This window comes from Barbus barbus (assembly GCF_936440315.1).
Source record: "Barbus barbus genome assembly, chromosome: 28".
In the NCBI taxonomy this organism is placed as follows: domain Eukaryota; kingdom Metazoa; phylum Chordata; class Actinopteri; order Cypriniformes; family Cyprinidae; genus Barbus; species Barbus barbus.
This window is the reverse complement of record NC_136756.1, coordinates 24,409,368-24,431,725: the sequence shown is the minus strand read 5'-3', so window position 1 is coordinate 24,431,725 and position 22,358 is coordinate 24,409,368. Positions and strand designations below refer to the sequence as shown.

The 22,358-nt window shown below is 36.4% G+C and overlaps 1 pseudogene across 1 annotated transcript; it reads left to right on the top strand.

The window, feature by feature from the left end:
- The first annotated feature begins 1,230 nt into the window (after positions 1-1,230).
- Positions 1,231-21,448, top strand: LOC306848826 (intraflagellar transport protein 81 homolog; annotated as a pseudogene). The gene is made up of 18 exons: positions 1,231-1,372; positions 1,608-1,711; positions 1,877-2,057; positions 2,911-3,000; positions 3,100-3,162; positions 6,092-6,202; positions 6,350-6,434; positions 6,840-7,003; positions 7,460-7,555; positions 9,075-9,221; positions 12,632-12,781; positions 16,692-16,820; positions 17,835-17,882; positions 18,036-18,122; positions 18,729-18,800; positions 18,889-18,974; positions 20,021-20,129; positions 21,270-21,448. The product of its transcript is annotated as an intraflagellar transport protein 81 homolog (transcript).
- Positions 21,449-22,358: the final 910 nt, after the last annotated feature.

Below are 22,358 nucleotides of genomic sequence, written 5' to 3'. Positions count from 1 at the left end.
AGCATGTGTGTGTTAGTGCATTCATGCGACACATTCAACCACAAAGGAAAATTCATGGGAAAGGAATTTTGCAAATGTTTTATTTTATTTGTATTTTTTCCATTTCATTTCTTCATTTGTCCCATTCCAGCTGTGAAAATAGCCTACTTAAGTTCTATATATCTGTTTTCCAGTTTGTTATAGTTTATCTAGTGCCTATATAGTGTACAAATTTGCTCTTGTAAAATATAGAAAAACAGTCAAGTAAAATGGACAAAGGTTAAAGAAAAAATTCAAGATTATTTTTAACAGTAGTTAAAGTTTTAACATAGTTTTATAATAATGTGTAACCTATAACAAGGTAGTAATAATAATAATAATAATTATTATTATTACTTCATATAGTAATAATGATGATGATTATGATGATAATAGAAATTGGGACAACATAAAATATAGCTGTCATCTATAATATAACAGTCCCACCTTATTAAAAACACTAACTTTTTAACATGATATTATGCTTATCAGATCAATATGTAGTGTTCATTTGAATTAAAAAATGTGAAAATATATATATCTTCTCTATGAACCGCCTGATTCAAAAGGCAATATTTTAAATACTACTTCTTTGCAGATACAAGCAAGATATATGCAAGTTATTAGTTAAGTCTTATTCATAAGTTAAGTTAAGTAATATATAATTTCAGTCTGTTTATTTAGTAATCAGTGGATATTTGGAACTAAATAAAATAACACCCTAAATTAAAAAAAGTTAATTAAATGCACTATCCACTGACATTCCTGTCATTCAAAGAGAGTGATATTATATATTTAAAAAATTGTGTCCTATAATTGTTATGCTTATATATTGTGATCCTTTAAGATATTTTCTTTCAAACAAGTAGGCTACTAAACCTTTTATTCTTTTGTAGTGGAGAAACCAGTGAAAGTCTTTTAAAAGACTTTTATTTTAAAACACAAGAAATCTCCAACTTCCTGTTAGCAACCAGGCCTTGTGTGACAACGGTTCCTAAGCAGAATTTGTTGATGTGTTAGCGGTGTTTATCCGTATTTATCATTTTAATTTCGCTAAAGTCAAATAAAAAACGACATTCTGTGGCAGCGCTCAGAGAACTAAATTATACTTCGATAATTAGCTCGACAATTAGCTAACGTTAGTTGAAAAAAGTGTAAACATCGCAATCAACTGAGGTTGTTTTTAGTTTTGAAACCCACAAACCCTCCAAGATGAGCGAACAGCTCAAATTTATCGTTGAACAGCTGAACAGGGAGCCTTTTAAGAAAAACTTAAATCTCATTACATTCGACTCTGGAGCCAATCCAGTTACTGCAGACGTTAAATGATGTTCTGCCTGAAATTGATCCAAAGGTGAGTGAAAAAAAACCTCTTTATTAATACAAATGTATTATAAGCAACCTTATATACATATAATAAGTAACAGTGTCCCTGTCATCTGTTTTTTTATTATTATTTATTCATATTACATTTGTATTCAATAGACTGGTGGTGTGCTATACAGACCCTATCTGTCAGGTTTATTTTTATGTTGTGTGTTCCCTCTAATCGGCTGTTTTTAACACTTTATCTTGTTCTTTTCGTTCAGCAAGCCATTGATATACGTGAGGAAATGCCTGAGCAGACTGCTAAGAGAACGTTTACTCTTCTTGGGATGCTGAAATACAAACCTCCTGGAGGAATGTCTGAAGCGTAAGACAGAAATAGTGAAAAACAGTATTAGTACAGTAGCTTAGCTGGGTGGCAGGTTTGTTTTCTGGAGAAAGAAACAGAAATATGAAATGAATTCAAAAGTTTAATTTTTGCTCTCGTACTTTGTTTGAAATATCTAGCTTTGAAATGTGTATACCTTGACAGAAGCAGTTTTCGTCAGGGTTTGGTGGCAGGCAGTAAGCCTGTGGTGCATCCCATCTTGCACTGGCTGTTACAGAGGATTCCAGATCTGAAGAAGAGAGCATACCTGGCCAGATTCCTCGTCAAACTAGAGATTCCTGCTGAGTTTCTCCAAGAGGATATCATTGCTGAGACCTACCACCAGGTACGACTAATGAACATACAGTATGGCTTAAAGGAATATTTCACCCAGAAATTTTAATTTGCTGATAATTGATTCAAGATGTAGATGAGTTTGTTTCTTCATCAGAACAGATTTGAAGAAATTTAGCATTGCTCACCAATGGATCCTCTGCAGTGAATGGGTGCCGTCAGAATGAGAGTCCAGACAGCTGATAAAAACATTACAATAATCTACAACACAACTTCAGACAGTTAACATTTTGTGAAGTGAAAGCTCATTCTGACAGCACCCATTCACTGCAGAGGAGCCATTGGTGAGCAATGCTAAATTTCTTCAAATCTGTTCAGATGAAGAAACAAACTCATTTACATTTTGGATGGCCTGAGGGTAAATTTTGAGCAAATATTCATTTGTGGATGAACGGTTCCTTTTAAGATTTAAAAACCATTTGTTTTTAGATTCTATTTCTTCCCTTTCTTTTATATAACACACATTCTGGCACTTCACACAAAGAGAGTGCAAACCTATGTATTTTTTAAAGATTAGATACATGTCTAAAACATTATTTCTTTAATTTATTAGAATTTAAACTAATTATTTAATTGGAATATATATTGGTGGCAAATAATGAAATTAAACAAATCAGTGTTCCAGTTTTGTGATAAGGTTGCAAAAATTGTAAAAGGAGCTAATATAATATTTAGAGGTGCATGAAAAAAAAACGATGTTTAAGGGTATATTATTTATAAATAATGGTGGTTGTATCCTATACAATCTTATAGATTCTGTTTGTGTATTTGTGCATTAATTTAGATTAATAGATGTTTATTTTTGTGTGCTTTATTTTAATGTTTTCTTTCTATTGTTTTTATAGTATGAAGAACTGGTGGAGGGATTCAAGAACATCCACAAAAAGTGTGAACAGCTGAAAAGCTCAGCTTTCTCCACCGCTGAGATTCGACGGGTAAGAAAGCCAGTGTTGCTGAAGTCCCATCTGGTCATGTAGAGTTTTGAATTATATACACAATAACAATGTGTCGCTGCAGGACATTGGAGGATGGAGGAGAAAAGGATGGAGGAGGAGAAGGATCAACTCATAAAAAGGGTGGAGCGGCTTAAAAAGAGGGTAAGAAAGAATCTGTTTGTGAAAGTAAATAAAATGATGAAATCGCACCTGCAAATACAAACATTTACAGAGAACTATCAAAGTGCACTGCTGAGGTCACTGTTTAAAAGGCATAATTGGAATAACGAATGCATTTAAATTCACACAAAATAAAGGACCACCACTGCATGTGAAATAAAAACAGAATAGGTTTAGGTTAATTAAATATTTAAAGGGGTCATATGATGCTATTTTAAAGATAATTATTTTGTGCATTTGGTGTAACAGAATATGTTGACATGCTTTAATGTTCAAAAAACACATTATTTTTCAAATACTGTACATTATTGTAGTTCCTCTATGCCCCGCCTCTCTCAAATGCGTCGTTTTCTACAAAGCCCCTCCTTCCGACAAGTGCAGTCTGCTTGATTGGCCAGCTGACACAGTGCATTGTGATTGGCCGAACACCACAAGCGCACATCGGAAATGTAACGCCCCTTTCCATAATCGCGAGCTTCAGCTTTCAAAGTAAATATAAAGACAGTTAATAATGTCCATAGTTTTACCATCAGTTCAAGCCCGAAACAGAGTCGCGTGACTGACACAGTTATGATGCTCGTATGTATTTGCAGTACGCAAGCTGCGGTTAAGACAGCTGACTCCACTGTGATGTGACCCTCTCTCTCTCTCTCTCTCTCACACATACACACACACACACACACAGGACGCGTTACTCTACACTGTGCAAATCTCCACATTCGAACAGTCAATAACAAATACATAAATACACTTGCAGTCGCTGATTCAGAAGCGCCAGATTGTCATAGCAAAGTCGGAATTGACCCTTTTTTTTTCTTTTATAAATAGCCTCTGATCTGTGCATAGCCAGTCTTGTACTCTCCTATTCACAAAACGGTCGTCCATAAAATGCATTGCACAAATTGGGTTGTGCTGTTCTGTTGTAAATAAATCTTAACAATGATTCCTAATTGCATCTACCTTCGGAAGGCCAAATAAAGTACTTTTGCTTTCGCATAGAAACACACAGCGTCTCCCTGTCATGGCTGCATCAACACTACTGCGGTTACTGAAACCACACCTTCTTTCTTTGCGTGCACATTTGAGCGGCATTACACAAATATTTCCACATCGTGACGTAGACATGTGAGGGCGTGTTTGAATGAGGCATTTTAGCCCGGTCTACATCAGCCTTCTCTTTTAGAAAGAATAAATCCTTTTGTGGGAGACTTTGAGCTTTGTAACTCTGCAGATCGTATACATGCACAAACAGCTACATAACACACCAAAGAAAAGAAAAACAAGAAATTGCATCATATGACCCCTTTTACAATTATAAAATAATTACTATAAAATATTACTATAAATTCAATGCACACAGACTGAAGTAATTTAAGTCACTGGTTCTTTTAATTGTGATGATTTAGGCTCTTATCTTATTGGTGGGTTTTTGTTATTACATTTAACAAAAACCCACCAATTCACTCTCTCAACAAATTAGAATACTTCATAAGACCAATAAAAAAAATCATTTTTAGTGAATTGTTGGCCTTCTGGAAAGTATGTTCATTTACTGTATATGTACTCAATACTTGGTAGGGGCTCCTTTTGCTTTAATTACTGCCTCAATTCGGTGTGGCATGGAGTTGATCAGTTTGTGGCACTGCTGAGGTGGTATGGAAGCCCAGGTTGCTTTGATAGCGGTCTTCAGGTCATCTGCATTGTTGGGTCTGGTGTCTATCATCTTCCTCTTGACAATACCCCATAGATTCTCTATGGGGTTCAGGTCAGGCGAGTTTGCTGGCCAATCAAGCACAGTAACACCATGGCCATTGAACCAGCTTTTGGTACCTTTGGCAGTGTGGGCAGGTGCCAAGTCCTGCTGGAAAATGAAATCAGCATCTCCATAAAGCTTGTCAGCAGAAGGAAGCATGAAGTGCTCTAAAATTTCCTGGTAGATGGCTGCGTTGACTGTGAACTTAAGAAAACACAGTGGACCAACACCATCAGATGACATGGCAGCCCAAATCATCACTGACTGTGGAAACTTCACACTGAACTTCAAGCAACATGGATTCTGTGCCTCTCTTCCTCCAGACTCTGGGACCTTGATTTCCAAATGAAATGCAAAATTTACTTTCATCTGAAAAGAGGACTTTGGACCACTGAGCAACAGTCCAGTTCTTTTTCTCCACAGCCCAGGTAAGACGCTTCTGACGTTGTTTCTGGTTCAGAAGTGGCTTGGTAGCCCTTTTCCTGAAGACGTCTGAGCGTGGTGACTCTTGATGCACTGACTCCAGCTTCAATCCACTCCTTGTGAAGCTCTCCCAAGTGTTTGAATCAGCTTTTCTTGACAGTATTCTCAAGCTTGCAGTCATCCCTGTTGCGTGTGCACCTTTTCCTACCCAAATTCTTCCTTCCAGCCAAATTTGCATTTAATATGCTTTGATACAGCACTCTGTAAACAGCCACACCTTTCAGTAATTACCCTCTGTGACTTACCCTCTTTGTGGAGGGCGTCAATGTTTGTCTTCTGGATCATTGCCAAGTCAGCAGTCTTCTCCATTATTGTGGTTTCAAAGAACAAGAGATACCCGGAATTCATACTGTAGGGATGGTCATTAATTGAAACTCAAATGTAAATATTCTAATATTTTGAGATACTGATTTTTGACTTCCATCAGCTGTAAGCTCTAATCATCAAAATTAAAACAAAAAAACTTTTTACTTTACATGCAATGAATCTAAAATATATGAAAGTTTCACTTTTTGAAATAACTTACGAAAAAAAATGAACTTTATTACGACATTCTAATTTATTGAGATGCACCTGTGTTCAAATCCATTCCAGACAATTCACTTATTTAGCATAGTAAATGTGAAACAGCTATTCTGGTTTCCTGGTTTTTGTGATACCATTCTTCTCCATTAGGTGGAGGCAGTGTCAAACCATCAATGCATGCTGGAACTGGCCAGACAGCTAAGGGTGGAAAAAGAAAGAGAAGAATCTCTTGCTCATCAGAAACAGGAGCAGAAGAACCAGGTAGAGACAGTCTGAATACCTGCACAAATACATCAGTTGTATGTTTATGTCTGAAGAAACTCACTGGAGCTCCATGATCAGTTATTGAATCAGTTATTGTCTCCTGGACATTCTAATGGCTCAGGCTGTGTTTCGCCTCTGGTGCAGCTCTTCCAGGCAGAGCAGAGACTGCAGAGATGTCGGATCCAGTTCAAAGACTTGCAGCAGGCAGCCGCAGATGAAAAGCCAGAGAGTGAGTTGGTATATTTAAGGACACCTGTCCCAGAATCACTCAGAGTTTAAGCATGGGTCATGGGTTCGATTCCCACTGCACACCCATACTAAAATTATGTATGTGAGGGATTCCGTAAGTAAGATTATTTTAAATAAAACATGTATATTTCAAATATATAATATGTATACCTAATGGTGCTTTTGATTGCTCTTTTAAACCTTTAGTCACTCATATCTTGTTTTGTGACCTCTTTGCACCTTTTACTCAAGGAATTATTCATAGTGCATTTATTTCTTGTGTTCTCACATTGCAAGTTCAGAACTCTATTACATGCTCACTGCAATAGACAAGTGTTGTGGCACAGAGCGAGATCACTTTAGTACTTTTATTTGCATTTTAACATGCATGTGATCCTAATCACAGGCCTTATGAAGAGACTTGAGGAGGACATCAAGTTCAACTCCTACATGGTGTCTGAGAAGCTGCCCAGAGAGCTGGAGAACATGAGAAAGCTGGTGCAGTACTTACAGAAGGTGGCGTCTGAGCCTGCTATGGGCCAAGCAGAACTGAGACAGCTGGAGGACAAGGTCAGTCGGTGTGCATGGATGTGAATCTTAATGTTAAAGTTTGAACAAAGAACAATATAAAAACATGTAGGCGTCATCCTTCAAAAATAATTTTAATATGCTGATCTTTTGCTTAAGAAACATTTCTTCTTATTATTTTTTATTACCTTTATTTAAAGAAACTCACTGAGATTAAAAATCTATTTTTCAAGAGTGTCCTGTCATTATCAGTGTTGTAAACAGTTGTGCTGCTTAAAGAAAGTGTGAAAACAGCTATACAGTTTTTTTCGTGATACTTTGATGAATTGAAAGTTCAAAAGAACAGCATTTATTTGGAATAGAAAATTTTGTAACATTACAGATGTTTTTACTCTCAATTTTGATCAATTTAATGCTTCTCTGCTGTATTTTTCTTTTACTGGCCCCAAAACTTTTGAATGTAGTGTATAGAGTAATGAAATGTCTTTTGTTCATTAGATCAGAGAAACCAATACAGAGACCTTCCATCTGATTGAGAAGAGGATGATGCGTAACGACCCAATGGATGATAAACTCTCTTTGTTCAGACAGCAGGTAAGGTGTCATCTCTGTTTTTCTCTTTCATAACTTACTTGACTTTGCTTGAACAGGTGTTGTTCTTTTTACTTAAGAGGTCAGGTTTATTTTGGGCAGGGAGATTTCTGCCCAAACTTTGTTTTGCAAGCAATCTTTATTCATGCAGGGTTGTGTACTGTCTGATTTAGTATTTGCCCCTTAAGCCCTTTGAAGCCCAGCGTGCCCAGAATGGAAACACAGGGTATAGGTGACCATGTAGCCTTCGTACCCAAGATGATGCACTTGTCCTGTATGTCTTTTGAACTTGAAAGAATGTTTGATGTTCTCTGATTTGCTAATACAACAATGTGCATTTGTTTCATATGTAGTCGCCAGATGTCCATTATCATAGCCTATTAAACGGCTCTCTTGATTCTGATTGGTCAGCGGCAGCATTCTGATGTCAAATATTTTTGTATAACAACAACAAGACAACAAGACTGCATTTTTGTATAACAACAACAACAAGATTGTATAATTGACCTTTCCCCTAGGCAACTGATCTTCTTACAGACAGTGGTTTCCAAAGGTCTATGGTGCCAATGACACAAAACCCGTTTTTGCATTTAAAAATGTGACCCTGGACCACAAAACCAGTCATAAGGGTCAATTTCTCAAAATTGAGATCTATACATCATCTGAAAGCTGAATAAATAAGCTTTCCACTGATGTATGGTTTGTTAGGATCGGACAATATTTGGCTGAGATACAACTATTTGAAAATCTGGAATCATGGGTGCAAAAAACTAAAAATATTGAGAAAATTGCCTTTAAAGTTGTCCAAATGAAGTTCTTAGCAATGCATGTTACTGATCAAAAATTCAGTTTTGATATATTTACAGTAAGAAATTTACAAAATATCTTCATGGAACATGATCTTTACTTAATATCCTAATGATTTTTGGCATAAAAGAAAAAATCAATCATTTTGACCCATACAATGAATTTTTGGCTATTGCTACAAATATACTCCAGCGACTTAAGACTGGTTTTGTGGTCCAGGGTCACAAATGTGAAATGTTGGGCAGTGGAATGGAAAAAAAGGTCTATATATCCGTTTTTTTAAAAGGCGATTTATTTTTTTTATTTATTAATTTTTTTACATGAGTCGTCTGTTTTCGAATGTCTTATCAAACAAGTTGTCTAGCACATGTTTACATAGAAAAACACTGTTAAAGCATTATTTAAACAAATTGCATTTGTTTATCAGCATGGCAGTTTGGGTGAAACGTTTTATTTAAAATATAAAATTTTTAACCTGAACAATTCAAAAACATGAATTGAGTTTGTCCCACTTTTGCTTGAATGTGCTCCAGCATGATTTTAGATATTCTATTAATTTTAGATTTTTTTATGAATATATTAAAAACATTACATTCATTAAAACTTTCTATTTATATCCTTGTTAAAATTTGAATTAAGAAAATGTGGGAGTTAATAAACCATCAAAAAGTTATTAAAAAATAAATTTTTGTAAAAAGTAAATTTGTGTGTTTAGGCTGCTATTATAGTCCGTAAGAAGGAAACCAAGGTGGAGGAGTTGCAGGAGGCCCGTGAGGAGTTGGCGGCTGTGGAGACAGAACTGAACATGAAGAGCAGTCAGGCACGAGAGCGGGGTGGAGCGGAGCTGATCCGTGGAGATGAGGTACTGAAAACACACAGTTACTATCCACAACACACAGAAACACAGCTGGAAGTGCTTCAGGGTTCACTCACAAATTCATCCTGTTCTTTTTAGAAATATTACAACATTTATTGTGTTAAAACTACTATAATAACCAGTTACATCACTTTACTTTTTGCAATGTATAACTAAATTATCAGAATTTGCTTGTTTTGTGTAACATAGAAAACCAAATATGCAAGACATAAAAACATACAGTATGTACACTTAAAGGGTAAGTTTGCAGATTTTCAACCAGCTTTGTATTGTTTCAATGGCAGTTGTACATTTAAATGAACAATGTGTACTTCTTTGTGTTATTTGTCGCATTTATTTGTCAGGAAAAGTCTGCCAGATGCACGTTTTGCACCATCAGGTGGAATTTTGCAGATTTTTGACAGCTCCAGGGCTTTTATTTTAAAACTATAGACCAAACTTTTTGCATTTTGTTTATTCCTTTCTGGATCGACAGAAGGATGGCACCAAAATCTGAGAACTGCCCTTTTTCTCTTCTTTTTCTGGTCATATAGGACCTATTTCAAACCATTTTTCATGTTTCTACTGCATAGCCAGGCAAGTTTTATTAAAAGCCCATCTTGCCAGCGGTGAATTACCCCTTTAAGCAGCTCAGCTCCAAAAGGGCAGGTGACAGTTATGTCATCTGGCTCGAACCTTCTCACACTGGCCCTGGAGCCAGAGCTGTAATGTTTTTTTTCCCAGGAGATTTCCCGGAGTAACTGTCAGTGATGAACAGGCCTATGTCTGTTTCTGAGACCTGTGAACTATCCTGTCCTCACTTTTTGCTGTCTGTCTGCATTTTTTTTTTTTTAACAAGCAGACGTTCCATTCCCTGGCTAGCCTTGGGCAGAGATATTGGCAGGCCGAGCAGATAGAGCGGCACCCTGGCTAAAATAGCCACCATCCCTCCCCCAATTCTGGACTTCCTGCGATTTTATCAGCCTCTCCATGATAACACTCACTTCTGTCCATGGCTCATCCAACCGTGAACAGCAACAGCCAAGTGATGGATAGCTGAAACTATAGAGAGAGTGTGTGCCTATAGATGTGATAGGGATGTGCAAGTCTGAGCCTCTGAAATAGACAATAACCAAGTATGGTCAACTTGAGGCACAATGTAGAAGGAAATAGAAAGGAAGAATGGCTTTTGGTGCAGGTTATGAATAATGAGTTAAAAAACATTTTAAAAGGAATTCAAAAAATGATTTTTAAAAAATTTTATTACAATATTTGAAAGCAAGGGAGTAAGATAAGTTGGAGGCAGTTAAATACAAATTCAGCTCAGTCAACAACACATATTATGGTAATTACTATAAAAATGAATTTCTACTCAACCCTCTTTTTCTTTAAAAAAAGCAAAAATCCTGATGTGAGACACTTAAGGCTCAGGTACACTTATTTTTTTCATGATCTGCTCAGTCTCGCACACAGGTGCACACACAAACCTCTTTTCACAATGAGCATGGATGGACGATTTTGGCTCGTTCTTTTAAAATGCTGAAATCACTCAAAGGTGCACTGTTGAGATGAAGTGGAACATGGATAAGAAGTATACTTTTGGCTTTCAAGTACAATAAAAAAAAAACACACAGGACAGAGTTCACCAAACATGAATATTACAAGTTCAAGTTTGGTGAACTCTTCACTCAACAGTGCATCTTCAAGTGAGAATTTGAATCACGTGAAGACACGATAGATAGTAGAACAATACATCACAGCATTACAAACTTTAAAGCTACCGATTTGCATTGTTGCAGGAAAGTGGAGTAGATTGTATATTTTAGTTTTTTATATTTGTTAAACGTTGAATTTATAGTTTTTAAAAAAGACAACACACAGCGTGACTGCATCATAAAATTTTGCAGTATCAAAAAAGTCTAGTGTGACCGCTGCTTAAATACTCTAAAAGCACTCAGTCTAAACTGAATAATTACTTTAAGAGATGAAGTGACATTATTAGTAGGTTAATCAGCATTATACAACACATGTTGTCTGTTGAGCTTAACATAAATTGAACCTGCAATAAAGTATTTAAATTCTGATGTGTTACTGTTTCAGTTGTTTGCAGTGAAGGAACTCGAGAACACAGTGAGGCATTATTGCTGCTCCCCTTCTAAACCGCACCAACCTTGTCTGCCCTTGCTGTCCCAAAATACACAAAGCATAAACTCTCACTCACAATCTCTGCATGCCCCAAGTGACATACGGCACATTGTGTGATTTCTGAGTTTGCCTCTCAACATTTATAGCCATTGGCAGTACTGACAGAAGAATAGCCTGAGCGTACGAGCTGCCAGATGAAGATGCTTTTTGTCCCTCTGGCTGCATGCCAGTGGGCTCAGGTTTCTTTTGTTGAGATCCACTGAGATGTCCCAGTGGTACCCTGGTTTGCCCCTTCGTCACACCCACTCATTCCTCAGAGCTGTTGTCTCCTAGAGACTCTCACCTTACCGGAGACAGAGCCAAGGCCACAATGTTCCCCTGACTTTGTCTCTTTGCATCCCTTAACCCTGTACATGTACATGCAGCGCAGGTGGTGTTTGCATGTCATTTTACCATTTTCCTATTTGAGACGGTGGCTTTGCTTTGTTTGCAGTCATTAGTGGGATACAATAACTCAACCAGGGCTCATTGTGTGTTGTGATCTGTTTATCCCTTCTGAAATATCCAATGTCACATTTACTAATTGCACAGCAGATTCTGCTGATTCTGTTCTATGGAATTGGAGTTCCTTTTTGGAGTGTCCATGTTATTGTCTACATACACAGTCACACACTGCCACATTCACTGTCCATAATTTCTAATTCATAAGTACTTACTGTTAAGGTTTTTATGGGTATTTTTAGAGTATTTAATGAAATAGACATGCTTTTTGGTAATGTCCTGCTGTGTGACATGCTATACTTTACACAAAACAATTTTAAACACCATTTGCCAAAAAAAAAAATATATGTATATATATTATGCATGTGGATTTGATGACCTAAAATTAAATTATGATTGATTGCGAAACTACATGAATGCTTATGTCTTTAAAAAGTAATTTGTCACACCACAGGAGCACTAGTGAAGGCAAAAAGGAGATGAAAAATAGTGAAAACTTGCATGAAATAGACATCAATTTTACATATGTTTTTCTTAAATTTTGATAAAGAAAAAATGTTACTTTTTTCCTAGATATTTTCTGACCAAATTTTATTTATTTGCCCTTTTAAAAGTTTTTATTGTCCCTTTTTGCCTTTATTTTTGTTTCTTATTGTCGTTTTTTCCTTCATTGCCCTTTTCACTTTATTTATTTTTTTGAGTTTTTATTGTCCTTTTTTCATGTCTTAATTAAGATTAAGTTTTTTTTATGTTTTTATCCTGTTTTTTAGTTTAAGCGATATGTGGCCAAGATGCGTGGCAAGAGCAGCACTTATAAGAAGAAACGTTCAGGAGATCGCTGAGCTGAAGTGGAGTATGGTGTTCTACAAAGGACTGAAGAGATCTTGAGAGAACAACACACAGCTGGACAACAGCAGCTGGTAAACACACATATATCCATCATTCTGTTGTTCTCTCTGTCCACGAGGTCCATAAACATTGATATTTTGTTCAAATGTTTTTTGAAACTTTCGAATGTGTTTGTCAAGGCAAACTTCAAAGCTTGCTTCATTCTCAAATGTATTTCTTTCATTTCAATTTATTTGAATTCCACCTCCTTACATTCAAATCCAAACTGCAATTCTGCATCCTGTTTATTACACCAATTCAAATTTAATTCAAATTCAAGAACTGAAGTTGAAATAGTGTCCTGCTTAATGCCCACCTTTGTTCCTGCCCAGCGTATCATTTCACTATCTTATATGCACTGGTACATAATCTACCTTCCCTGTACCCGACCCTGTCTATTCAAATTGCATTAACGCTGAAGTTACAGCACCTTCCTGGAAATGACTTCACACCTCTGAACCCTCCCTGTCTCTGACTTGCTGATAGCCCATTTGACGCAGAAAGTCTGAGCTTGGGCTATTTATGATCCCGGCATTTGCTCCCTGTCTGCGTCCTAAGCTGTTATTTTTTGAGTAGGGGAATTTTCCTCCTCCATTTTGCAGGGGTGGCCCATGAGCCTGGGCCACCCCTCCCTTTGGCACCTGATCCCCTCAAACGGCCTGGGCATCAGTAAAACCCCTGCCGACGCACTAGTTCCACATGCCGTGTCGTGCAAATTGCATATGTCGAGCATTACAAATGCATCAGCCGATAAAATATGTCCTCACGTCTTGTACCCAAAAGAAATGAAGGATTAACATGATACAGGTAGAATTACAGTCATTGATTAAAGTGATAAAGCTTTCAGTATTGGTAATTTACTAATCTGTGCACCTTCAATATTGATGTACCAAGTATTTACCACTCTAAATTGCAACTGACAACAGAGCCAAAACAAATCGAATTGTGACAACATTGTACCACTTCACTCGTAATATTTGCACAGTTCTTCATTTTCCCTGACTAGTCCAAAATGTCTAGATGAAGCTAAATTGAGTTGAGCCGTACTGAAGTGTCAAAATGTGATTAGTCATGTAATCTCCCCAGAAATAATGCTCAGCACATTTTTGTCCTATTATAAAACCCATAGCCGTTAGTTTCAGCTTGACAAGTGAAGTTCGCTCTGTACATGGAGAATAAAGTGCTTTGCACTGCGGTTTATGGCTTTGAGTTCTGGCTGTCTGTACAGACACGACCCTTCAGAAAGTGTTTGACCATTACAGTCACTGCAGGCACATCCCATGGAAGCTTGTTTTCACCACAGGATAAAGGATTACACTGTAAGCCCGTACAAGTTGATTGAACTTAAAAAATTTATGGAAACTCGTTGCCCTAAAAAAGTTGATTTTGTCTTGTTGAACAAACAAGACATTTCAAGTTCATTACATTGGAAAGTGTTAGTTAATTGAACTAACTATCTGTTACAATAACAAAAATTTACCAGTTAAGGTAACTCAAAACATTAAATTGCACTAAAGTTAACTTTTAGACCAAATTGCATTTTTAATATAACTATTTAACTGGTTTAATATGACTGGTTTCTCTGCCGATTTATTCTTCTTTAAGTTACAGCTGCACAATAAACAAGGACAAAAATACAAACAACAAGGATTTTGTTTTAGAATTCAGTTTATTTTAATTCACTTTACAAAATCCATTTAACAAATTTCAGGTAACTTTAGGTATGTTGAGATTTTGTCTAATTAAACAAAGAGAAAATGTATGTGTTTAATGTATCGTTCATTAATCAAGATGCAAGGCATAAGTCAATCCTAAAACTAGAATGGCCTGAGGAAGGTTCTCTAAACAGTCCTTCCCAAGATTACCCTCTGAGACGATTCCTTACAGGGGCTAGATGGAGGAGAAAGACAGGGGATGTTGTGCAACATCTTCGCTTTCACGGATTCCAACTGGAACGTTTTGGTGTGAGACTCCTCATCATCAGAAGCCTGGACATGAAGGAAATTAATAAAACAATTTTTTAGCTAAAAACTATGTTATGACCCTTTAGTTTACATCATTTATAACAGAAAGAGAAATCAACAATACTTACAAAGCATGCTGTGAAGAACTTCATGAAGTTCTCCAAAGAAGGGTGATCAGGTATTACAGGAGTCCCTCTTATTGCCACACTTCATGTCAGTGAGGTCAGAGGTCAGAGGTGGAAGAGACAACATTATATCAATGAAAAATGAAAATCACATTTTCATCAATTAATGTTTTTTTCTGTATTACAGGAAAAGTTCACCCAAAATGAAAATTAGCTGTTAATTTACTCACCCTCGAGCCATTTAAAATATAGGTGACTGAATCCATGGTCCTTGGTGATTCATAAAATGGAAGTGAAGGGGTTCCATCACTTTGAGAGTAAAATAAAGCAGATACAGAAAACACAGAATTAATACCCCTGGCTCTTGACGATATTCTCATATCTTATGAAGCAAAACAATGAGCACATTGACTGTACATTGACATCATTACCTGTAATCCATAGCCTTAACATAAATAACATTTTTAGTCTAGTATGTTTTAACAAGCATCCCCTTTTGCCAAAAGCACTTACATTTCCAGATCATCTTTTTTTCTTTAGCTCAGCACTGCACTTCTTGGAATCTGTGGAGTGACAACAATGCACATTAGATTTTTTTTAACAAGCTGATTAAGATGTGAGCTGTTGAGTTATCCATAAACTGCTTCTAAACATTGCAGTAAAGTTATCCGGCATTACATGATAGAAAAGACTTGGTATTCAATGAAATGTAGCTAACTAACTAACACTATGTGGACGAGAGATAGCATTTCTTGGGCTAATTTCCGGCACATGCACAAAGTTGTTTAATATAAGCTTGTTTGTGTAAAACATTACTTACAGTCGTGCAGTCTTAAATTATATATTTTTTGAATTAGCTAACTGTTATACCTTTCATTTATTAATAATGGTTTCAGAGCAAAAGGTAACTGAAGAAAGAGTTTCAACTCACCAGCAAACACTGACAGAAATGCGCGCCCCTGAGGAGTCAGTTCAAACCGCAGCTCTGACCAATCAGCTTCTTCGTGTCGCGTTCCTCATTTCGTTGCCATTGGCAACAAACTCAAATAAGCTTAGTTGAGTTGATTCGACGTAAAACATTCAATACAGTGAGGAAACTCATGTAAATTGTACACCTAACTCAAAAAATTCAGTACTACATAAAAAATTGTACTTTTTATGTTCAGTGTACGTAATTAATTTGGGTTAAAACAATTTCAGGGATAACAGTGTATAGGTTTATGTCTCTTTAGACTTTTTTTTAGATATAAACACAGATACAATTGCAGAAATGTGAGATACAAACTAAAAAGCCATAATTACTTTTATTTTTTTATTCTGTGGCAGAAAATCCAACATTTGTTATAGATCAAACTACTTTCACAGTTATTTCATATTTTAGAATATCAAAATACAATCATTACTTTCTAATGCAATAATCTGAATATTCATTAGCATGTAATGTAAGATGGTACTTGATTTTATCCATCTAGATGGCTGCCTGTGATATTATTGGTTAATCTAATTTTAGTCACAAAAGCAGACATGAAAGAGGCAGAGACCATCATTACATTTTGATTAAATATAATGAAAAGATTTGATTTTGGAACAACATGTTCTGATGAATCATGCACACTGACCAGGGACATTTATAATGGAAGTAAATACGGTCAATTTTGTCGTTGGCTAATATGGTTCAGATCTTGTTTGATTTGTGGGCTGAAATTATGCAGCTCACAGTTAAAATGTTTTTCAGTAACACTGATTGTTTACTGTATTCAAATAATCAAACATTTCAGTAAGTAATCTAATCAAATTGACAAGGCGAATAAACATTTGTTCTATTTATGCTTTGTTTGTGTTCTGGTGTTCAGCAATCTCTGGAGGCTCAGCAGGGGATCTCAGGCTACAGCGATACTCAGGAAGAGCTGGAGAGAGTCTCCGCCATCAAGAGCGAGCTGGACGAGATGAAGGGACGAACGCTGGACGACATGTCTGAAATGGTGAGCTGGGCCAGGCAGATTGGAGAATGATGCTCTAGCTTTCTCCAAATGTTCTGTTCTGTGTTTTGGGAGACTGTAAATATGCATATGACATTGGGGAACGTTAATGAGGTCGTAAACTTTCTAGAGGAGTTTATTTGGCTCAAGAGTGCACAGTTTGTCTGATACAACTCCCTATTGACACCAATCAGAGATAACCAGAAAGTCAGTAGAAGTGATTTGGGCAAAAGCTAATTAGAGGTAGCTGCAATCGTTATCTTTACTGAGATACACTTACGTTCACAGCTGTTTTCAACATTCATAACATTCCTAATCACCAAATCAAGGATCATGTGACACTGAAGACTGGAGTAATAAATAATGACTGGTGAAAAAGCATCACAGGAATAAATTACATTTAAAATAGAAAACAGTTATTTTAAAGTGTAATAACATTTCACTATATTACTGTTTTCACTGTACTTTTTGATCAAATATATATATACCTTGGTGAACATAAGACACTTCTTTCAAATCTTGCTGACCCTAAACTTTTGAATGATAGTGTTTGAGGTTAAAATGTGTATATTGTTCAGTTGTTTATGAAGCACCATTCTTCTATTAGAAAAAACAAAATTGCTAATAAAGTTGAAAACTTTTTTTAATAGATAATAACGGTAATTTTACGGTAACGGTAACTTTTTAGCATGCTGATTATTAACATATTGGCTGTTATAAAGCACATATTCTGCATGTCCATATTCTACATCCCTAAACCTACCCAATACCCTAACTTAACATCTACCTTACTAATTATTAATAAGCAGCTAATTTATTTAGGTAAAAGTCATAGTTAATGGTTTGTTAATGGTGAAAATTGGACCTTAAAATAAAGTATGACCATTTTTACCAAACATGCTTTTTATTTAAAATTAAAATACCAGATATTAACAAGATACTAAAACTCTGTTGTGGATACGTTTCTTGATTCTCTCTCGGGTCATCATCTGTCATGAAGATTTGTGTTTATTTCAGGTAAAGAAGCTGAATTCGGTGATAGCAGCTCTGAGACAGGAACACGCAGTGAGTGACTGTTTAGCGTCAAGCGAGATACTGAAGATACAAAGCCATTTGTTTCTCTCCCTCATACTGAGAATCATTATCAACTACAAAGAGCCAATCAGCATATCAGCTCTGCCAGAATTGCATTCTCTTTTGTTTTGCTTGTTAAAACAGGAGCTCGCTCCAGAGTATGAGCAAAAGAAGACTCAGTATGACACCTGTGCTGCAGGACTGGAGAGCAACAGGTCCAAGCTGGAACAGGTATTATGGGGGTTTTGTGGCATTGATACTGAATTGGGAGTTTGTTTAAATAAAAAAAATACTGAACTATATTGTTATATTACATTATAAATAATTTAATTATCTGTAAACTTATGTAATTGCATTATATTTAATAAACTGTATTTAATAAATAACTGTATTTAATAAATAACCATGGTGGAACAATACTTTTCCCAGAATTATGTTTTTTTTTAATCAAAATTAAAATTAGATTTTTGTTTTTTAAATGGTGCCAAACAACATTAAAGCATAAAATTATATTTAATTAATAAATTATACATTATAAATGGATAAATAACAAACAAATACGCACACATATTTATTTATTTATTTAAATACCTCATATCTTGTGTGTGTGATAAGATAATTCATATTAGAAAAATAAATGTATATTCTTTTGTGGTTTTGTATTTGGACATCCAAACAACATTTGGTGAATCTCTTAGTCCAATTCAGATTCAAGTGTAACATCCTGTGGATGTTCAAATTCCAACTCGTAAAAAGATAGCCAACCTTGGTCTCAATTTGACTATGAAATAATATTGAATATACATGAGCAGGCAGTGATGTCCTGATGTTATACAGGAAGTGAGGATGCTCAGGGAAGAGACGGCACAGGAAGAAAGCCGATATTATCACATTAACTGCATGAGAGAGGTAACAACCATCTTCCTCTTAGACATCTAAGATTTCTAGTCCTGTGGTTTTCTCTCACTCTCTCTCCTCCCCGGCCTCTCTTTCACAGATTATTGAGAGTCAGATGCAGAGGGCGGCAGATCAGAGTAAGATCAATCAGTCAATGGATTTACAGGTGCGGAGGACAGCTCTCAGGTAAGAAACTGAAGTTATATCTGCTATAGATAAAGCTAAAAGCTCTAGTGAAAAGACAGACGTGTACACAACACATGAATTCATGCTTCATAACTGACAAACAAATTATTCCTGAGAGACTCTTTTGAGCTGGCTGCTCTCAGCACGCCTGCCTGCCTGCTGCTCAGAATGCTTGTTTTTTTTTTTTCATGTCTTTTGTTTCAGTTATGCTTCAAGTATCTATTCAACCATTCCTGATCCATGCAGCCTACACATTCGAAAAGTTTAGCAGAATGTCTGCTAAATGTGGAGGCAGGCGATAGCCTTGTGGTTAAGGATTTAAGCTGTTAACACAAAGGTTGCAGGTTCAATTCTAAGTTGGAGTGACTCAGGAATTGGAGAACTGCTATAATCATAAGTGTGATGACGGGTGCTGGGGTGACGTCATCACCACCGTGGTGGCGGGAGCATGTGAAGTCTGTACAAATAACCGTTTTATGTTTCTTTATATTTGTTATTAATGATTTTGCATTTCTGTTGACTAGGTTGTAGTTTATTAGGTTCCTTATCCTTTAATGGTAATGTATAATACAGTTTAAGATATCATGCGGGTTGTGTTGACTGCAGATAGGTGCACATATCAGTGGTTATCGCAACGTGTCATGTCTACTGTTCCCTTATGATATATTTTCTCATTAACCACACAGAGACAAGTTGTCATTGTGTTATTTATTATTTCTAGTCTGTATTTATTTTTACATTTGTAAACGGCTACCTTGCATGCTGTGTACTCCCCATATCCTGGTCTTGTGACTCCTCAAAGGAAGAGGCGGGACTACAGTGTCCCTTTTTCTGGAGTTGGGTTAAACCATTTTTATTAATAAGGAGGGGGCTTAACCCTTGGCGATGCAGACATGAAGAGATGTCATATGTTGTTGCTTACATTTTGCTTATGTTAAAGAATTGCATTTGTTTTTATTTGATGTATTTTTGAAGTTTAATGATTTAAATGGTTAAAAGAGCTTGTGTTTATGCTTCCAAGTTTTCTGATATTGGTGCCCCTGTAGGTTGGTTTGGTTTGGTCTTAGGTGTAATGAGTCTGTCTTAGGCTATATAAGCCAGTCTAAACTGAACTTGGGAGGACAAGGGGTGGACATACTGCTTAAAGTGCCCGATGTAGATTTTGCTGCCTGAAGCAATCTGTTTTCCTTGGTCATTTAATGTCAAAGGGGACACGGAGTTAAGTTCATATTTATTTTTGAAAATATATATTTTTTTGTTTGATTAGTTTCCTAATTTTGTTTATATATATTTTTTTTCCTTTCTTACTGTGAATGTATATACCCCTACTTCTCCGCTGGCATTTAGTAAAAGTCCTCTTTGGAAGATATCTGAGTCCTGCGCCTATCTACCACCACATGACCAACACGGGACACGTTACGACAATAAGTCAGAAGTTCTTTTACCATTGTCATATTAGATTTGTTTTTCTTCCAAGCAATGCATTAAAAGTTTATTTGGGCAACTGTTCAACAGAAAGTAACTAAATGTGACGTCTAAAGGGATAGTTCACCCAAAAATGGTTGGATGAATGAATGCTGTCATTTATTCACCCTAAAGTCATCCAAACCAGTGTAGTAAACTAAAAATGTAAAAGAAAAAAAAGAAAAATTTACATTAAATTAAATAAATTAAATGTTAAAAAAAAAAAGGGAACACGGCATAGCAGGAGTCCTTGGGCAAGGTGAAGAGACTGTCTTTGACCATTTGTCAAACGTCTCTGACTCATAACTTAGTTCCATCAGGTCGTTTCTTGTCTTTATCTCATCTGTCGGAGTCAACTTGGTGTTAGTTAAGAGCGGGGGGGGCCTGGTCTCTGCGATATTTCTGCCAAACTGCGGAGAATGCGATCAGTGTCACACCACATTGTGCCAGTGTTAGAACAAGCTTGTGTAATCATTGCCCTGATGTACAACCAGTGGACCACCCTCTCAGCACAGTGGAAGGAGAGACGACGGCATGCCAAACTCTCCCATAACTGCCTGTCCTGCCCTTTAACTGTTTACTGCTGCTATTTTACAAGCTTTCTGAATCCATGAATTATGCCAAAATTGACTGCCGTCATATGGGTACAATACATTTAATGGCTCAGCAAGAATTTGAAATTCAGATCAGGTATCATGGGTCAGTTTTTTTGCACCAGCCATGCTTTGAACATATGTAAATGATTGTTTTTATCTCCAATTAGCATTGGAACATGTAGCACTAGGCGTATTTTTCAGACCCGATGAACATTGTGTCTCTGTGGGCTCGCAGGCTCTACGTCAGCAGGTGAAGCAGGTGCGAGAGAACCAGGAGCCCAATATGAGACAGATGAAGATGTGGAAGGACCTGGAGATGCTGTTGGAGTGCAAGAAGCAGTGCTAGAAGCTCAGAGCCAGGCACCTATTGGGCACGTCATCCAGGACGTTGGCAAGGATATGCCTCATAAAAGTAGTTTTTCTGCTCATTAATATATGAATTATATAAATGACTATACATTATTGTATATGTACAATTGTATGTAGATTAATTTGGATGTTAAAGGAATAGTTCACCCAAAAATGAATTACCGTACATCACTTCTCACCAATGATCCTCTGCAGTAAATGGGTGCCGTCAGAATGAGAATCCAATTAGCTGATAAATACATCACAGTAATCCACAACACACAACTGGCCAAAATAACACTTCTTTCAGTGAAAAAGTCACCTGTTGTCCTCTCACATCAAAAAACATCAACATATTTGTTTAAAATACTTTTGGACTGTTTTTAGCTTATAAACAGTGCTTGATCTGTGCATACTTCACTCCTGATTAAAACAAGATGACTTTTTTCACTGGAGAAAGCAAGTATATCAATAGGGGACTAGTATTTCAGTCAGAAACAATGGTTTGAATTTAAAAACGTCTTAATGTTGATTTTGTTTCTAACAAACAAGCATCTTTTCACAAGACGTTAATTAATACAATTGAGTCGTGTGGATTAATGTGATGGTTTTATCAGCTTTATGGACTCTCATTCTGACGGCACCCATTCACGGAAGATCCATTGGTGAGCAAGATACATTTCTCAGAATCTGTTCCGACAAACTCGTCTACATCTTGGATGGGTGAGTACATTTCAAGCTAATTTTAATTTGTGGGTGAACTGTTCTTTTAAAACTGTATATTAGTTCATATAAATGTATTCTGAAGTGAAAGAACTCATATCCTAAGGGTCGTCTGGGTAAGAGGGTTCAAAACTCTCTAACACACTAACACCCAACAAGTTCCTAGTCTCGGGTTTGACACGTCTTTAAGAACAGATCTCCAGTCTCTGTGTTCAAAGATAATGCCCTACAAAGTGCTACACTTTGGATGCGT